A 6,000-nucleotide genomic window follows, 5' to 3' on the forward strand; every position below is an offset into this window, starting at 1 on the left:
GGCAAATTTTCTTATAGTGTCATAGAATCACAGACCGGTTTGTGTTGAAAGGGACCTTAAAGCTCATCCAGTTCCAACCCCCTGCCACAGGCAGGGACACTTCCACTAGACCAGGTTGCTCAAAGCCCTGTCCAGCCTGGTCTTGAACACTATTTCCTGGTTAGCAATCCAATAATTCCAGATGCAGTTGTCCTGAAATCTACCTCAAATATTAGTAACTTTATTTCAGTAGTACACAGATGTAAGGCCACAAGGGTGTAAAGAGGCCATTACTTGTAAATAAAACTTAAGTCAAACAAATAGGCAACTGTTGTTTACTTCATTTTTCTTTACCAATTACAGTTTTAGAAATTAAGTTATTCAGGGTTTAACACATAGCAAAACTAAATTGAATGTCCGTGGCAATATTGATTGCTGAGCTTTTCTATGGTTTTACTGCATAAGTAAGGACAAAAGAAAAACAGTTCAGAAAGTTGTAATTGGCATAAATATAATAAAAGCTGCCTCACATACTTCCATTTCACTATTACATATATTCAGAGGTTCAGCACTACCAAACAGGACTTGCAACAAGAGGCTCAGAATATCCAGTACAAAAGAACCCTTACACAACAGAGGGAGTTGAGCCCTTCTCTAACCTCCTTCCCAAAAGGGTGGGGGGAGTATTGGGATACACAAGGCAGTTTATCCCATAGATCAATGAGCCACATAACCTTGCAGCAAATGGCCTTAGCTGCCTCTCTGATCCAGCTGTCATTAATACATACCCAACGCAACACAGTCTCATGCTGTTACTATTCTGCTTTGCTAAGAGCTTTTCAGAAATACACACTCAGGAGGAAATGCACAAACATCAGAAAATCTGCAGTACCCTTATCAGGTAGAGAATTATTATCTATTTTGCACATAAAACAGTGAGACATAATGGCAGAGAGAGACAAATAAAAGCTGCACCTGGCAAAGCAAAGAGACTCAATTTCATAATCCAACCCTAACTTACTGCAATAAGTTACTCCTTCAGAGCTGTTTGAAACTAAACAGTATAAAAGGTCAGCTACCCTTACTGTTGCATTTGAACACTGGATGTGTCTAAGCCCAAATTTCTGCTTCAGACTCCAGGAGAACAAGGAGAGTCACAGGAGGTAGCAGAGTTTTTGCACATGAAGATGTTCATAGGCAGAATCTCAAACAGCTGAACAGTAAATTTTCACTGCACGTACTGCAAGCACTCAGGATGTAAACAGCCCTCAAGTCATTTCATACCATCTATAACAGCAATTCTGAAATTACTTTTTTTTTTTAATGGACAAAGGATGGTATAGAAGTTTCATCTCCTTTGCTACTGCAAAGCCAAGACTGCCACAGATGTATATAACTAAGCACACAGTGAAGAATGAAGAAAAGTCGGACATCAAATCATTACTCTGGCTCCTGTGAACTTTGCTTCAATAAGCAAAAAAACCTGCAGCAAACAAAATAGGCTCTGACCTTCCAGAACAACATGAAAGAAAAAAAAAAAGTCTGATCTGCTTATGTGGGCAGATTTTGGCACCAGGTAAACATCTATGTTTGCTCCTCAAATTACACAACTCGGAAAAGACTCCCTCTTTTATCCAGGACGTGCTTTTAAGCCATCACACATTTATGTTTCTTTGACAATATGAGGCAGATTACTTTCCTCGCATGGAAGTGCGAGCACTGGGGCAAAGTGCCAAGCGCCTGTAACCTGGTATCTCTAAAGGAGGAATGGGCACATCCTACATGGAGCACACGTATCCTTTACGTAACTGCCAAAACCACAGTTCCAGCCTACTCTGCTTCTCAAATACTCAGCCAACCATAGCAGCATCTCTGCCCTTGGCCAAAGCTAAAGGTGAGCCCACAGTGTCTCAGATCTCTCCTGGAAAAGGGCCTAACTACTTAAGGGAGCCAGGCAGAGTCTTCAGCCCCAGCACATCAAGGGGGGGGGGAAAGCTTATAGAAGATAAATGCAAGAAAGCCTGAAAGAGCTCCAGGACTGTAGTACAGTCCCATGCCAGAGTACAACTTGTACTGGCACTCTGCTGTAGTGCTCTGGATTGACAACATCTGTAATAAAGCACATATTAACTGACAGGCTGGACAGATGCGCAGCAGGAGCAAGGGATTGCTCCGCTCCCACGTGCTGGCACTGGAGCCTAGCGCTCTGCGTAGGCTCTGCCTTTACATGCTTATCTTTATTTCATGCTTTATAAAAAGCTCCTCCTGTGGATTCCCCCCACCCCTCCCCCCCCTTTGAATGAAATTAAACATCTTTTATGACTGCCTTAATGAACTGGTGCAGGTGTTGTGCACTCAGTAATGCCTGACACACACCTCAAATATTCTAGTTAGCTTGTCTGCAGGAGTTTGATTGCAGTGAAGGAAACCAGTGACAGCAAAAAGGTCCCAGACCTCAGGTAAAGTAATGAGAATCCAAGATCACTGACTCTGCAAGCCCGGTTACTTTGTGTGAACAGGATGATTAAGTATTAAAATGTGTACATCTGTCATATGCTGTCCCCAGCAAGGGAGCCCCAGTGACTGAGATGGTTACCTTTCACAATACAATGAACCTCAACTAGTTAAGTGTTTTAAATCCTTTTAAGGTTGCTAAAGATACACTAATACTCCAAATTCTGTATTTTTCCATGAAAAATAGCAGTCCAGAATAGCAAGCTACAGCATACGCACAAAATCTTTCTGTACTACATATACATAATGCATGCTTTGTTTTTGCAAGTATCTCAAAGTCTGGGTATCTCCAAGCCTAGCAAAGGGAAGAAGACTTCAGTGCTTGTCTTACTATAAAAATTCCTTGCTTGTACCTACAGTTTGTAAGCACCCATTGGAACCAAAAGCAAGAGTTGAAAGTCTCTTCTCACCAGGAATGAGTGTTTATGCCACTTACATCTGTGGAGCCAGGATTCTTCCTGAGCCTATGTTTTATAATTGCAGAGAATTCTATGTAGCCATTGCCGTTCAAACTTTGTGATGTTTTAATAAACTGATCTCCAACACAACACGCTACCCTGATTGAAGACCAACATCTCAACCTGAACATCCAACAAGGATTTGATTGACAGAGGGTTTAAAAGCTGCATATCATTTCTAGCACATGCACCAAATGAAATCATACTGCTACACTAACCCAGTTTACACTTCCTGGCACAAAACCTGACACATTTAACTCTGAAAATTTAGGCCAGGTCCAGGAGTATTAAGCACAAGTAAAGTGAAAAATGTGCTAGGTTACGGAGACTAGGTTCAAAGGACTTTGATGTCCGAGGCTAAAAATGTAGTTCAGCAAATTCTTGCTCCTTTGTCTGACTCTGGAATAGTCTAAACTTATAGTACCTCCCTGCATGATTGCAACATTCCTTGAAGATCTGCAGCTCTTATTTGTTTGGCATGATGTGAACTGCTTGAGTTTGCATAATGAGGTCATGGCTCCAGCTTCAGCCCAGTGAAGCCAGATGCAATGGTCTAGGGCTACCTATTGGTTAGATGCTTCCACTTGCTCCACGCTGAATTTCGCAACCCAGTGCCGCGGAGCCAAAGGGCCTGCTTGTTCTCATCCTGCTTCGTGACTTGTATGCACTCTGTTGCACAATGCCTCGACTTTAATAAAAGGGATGGAGAACACACATCTCTTCCTAAGTTTGGGGGTAAACCATTATATCTCATGTCTTCGTACTTACTTATTCTCTTCTGGCTACACTGCTTTTTTACAGGAAGAAACTTAATGCTTGATTCATTTTTTTAAAACAACACTACTATTTAAGGTCTGAAACTTCCATAACACTTTTGCTAGCTATGCTACAGACACAGGACACCAACTAGGATATCTCAACTCTTTTGTATTTTTAACCTATATTAATAGTACCAGTAATTCAGCTCACACTTCCCTATTGAGCAATCATTTTGTTCCCTGTACAGGAAAGTCTCCAGCATATGGAGGCCACAGCTTGTAGGAATAAACAAGTAAGACATTTTCTAAGAGATGAAGCTCATAAGGATGTCACAGTGCTTCACACTGACAGCAAACCACATGAATTTCCTTTAGGAAAAAAAAAATAAATAAAAAACCAAAAAAAAACATTTTGAGAGAAACAAGTGAAGTTGCATTTTTTTTTTCTTTGCACTGAGGTTACGTCACTTATCTCTTGGGTACAGATGACACCAACAGCCACTTGCCTGGACTCCAGTTAAATTATCAGTTTCCTTTAAATAGGGAACTTCCTTTGAGGGAAGGAAAACAGCAAGAAGGTTGCATAGGGGAGGAGCAAGGCCTGGTCTTGAGCCTAATTTTGAAAATCCTGTCAGTTTGGCCTCCCTGTGTTGTTCTACAGGTTTTCATATACAAATATTTCTCATTTGTGCATGCAGACTCGGTAGCTGCATATGTAAGTACCCAAACTGCACAGAATGCAGGCACAGCACCTGCACACACTAAAGCTGTCTCTAGACAAGTTGTAGCTCTTCAGCCCAAGCATTTTAAATGATCTCCACCCATCAGGAGACCACTCTTTACCTTTGTTTAAGATTCTTATTTTAACCCTGAAGTCATTGGTCCTCATGAGTAGCGTTAGGTTTTCCAATGACATTACACAGAAATGTGCACATCCAGCTGTTTGTAAGTCAAGGCCTGAACAGGACACCTTAATCCCTTGACTCCCATAAAATGCATCACACTTAAATTGTCTCATATAGCTGATATATAGAAGACTTGAGAAATACCAGGTAGGTGAGGCTTCCAAAAAAAAAAAAAAAAAACCCAAACAAAAAGAAACACCAAAAAAGAGTAATTCTGTCAAATTTCAGGCTTCAGAATGACCTGCATCACTAAATTAACTGCTGATGCTTCAACTGAATCCACCATGCTTCTACAAACACTACCAAAACTAAAGGAGTATGCATAACTCAAGGTCCTATTCATGATCAGAAATTCACAGCCAAATACAGGTAGTACCAGGAGCATTCCAAGATTTCTACAGCAAAATTTAATGACTTCAGGTTAATAGGTAAATATGATGCGCTTTACAAATGACTGCTGAGGCATTAGAGATCATTAGTCCCACAGAGAAAGCACTAGCATCCTGCAGTATCAAATGGTTTATCACTAATTCACAGAGACTGAATCCACAAACACATTTCTTTCACTTTGTAGTTGCTTAATTAATTACATATATTAAGCAAATTAAACTGAAGGATGCAGCGGGTACTCCCAAGGCAACCAATGGCTCTGTCACCAGCAATTTGCTTCTTTTCTGCTCAGAGAAGTCCTCCCAGTTTTCTTTTTCTTTTAGCAGCAAAGAGAATCATGAAAGCATGAAAGCTGTGATCTCACTAGCACAACAGAAATCAAGAGAGACTGCTGTTGCACTGAGATCAGGAAGATGACTCTGAGAGAAGAACTTCATAAACATGTGCATGAGTGAACAAACAACCAAAACTTTTGGGAAATCTTCAGATCACAATCAGAACATCCCCGTGCAGCTTTTCATTATGATAAGACTATAAGCAGCCCACAGATAGCAATAAAAGACATAGGTATTTGCAAATTAATTCTAAACTTCCTAAGTGAAGTCTTCTAGAACAGCATGATTTATAAAAACTAACATTTAAATAGTTTTTTAATATGTCAGATTAACACTAATCACTGTAATATTTACTGATTTGTTATCTTTATATAAAATGCTAGAAGCAATAGTAAGCTGGTAGTTAACTTTTCGGATAAAGGTGTTCTGCTAATTCAGTTTCCTCTTGTATAAAATAATGCAAATTAAAAATCAGTGCTCAGATCTCATGTGGTTAAAAACATAGAATGTTATTTTGCTTGAAAACAAAGCAAAAGCAACAAGAAGAAAATGTTTGTCCAGTATTTTCAGTACCACACAAGCTGCTATGAAGAAAGTTAACTGCCTGCCAGGCAGACTCAGTACCTCCACAGACACATTTACACATTTATGTCCAGAAGCA

Source organism: Neopsephotus bourkii, unplaced genomic scaffold, assembly GCF_033783945.1.
Source record: "Neopsephotus bourkii isolate Nb327-2 ecotype Australia unplaced genomic scaffold, CSIRO-AGI_Nbou_v1 NB_741, whole genome shotgun sequence".
Taxonomy (NCBI): Eukaryota; Metazoa; Chordata; class Aves; order Psittaciformes; family Psittacidae; genus Neopsephotus; species Neopsephotus bourkii.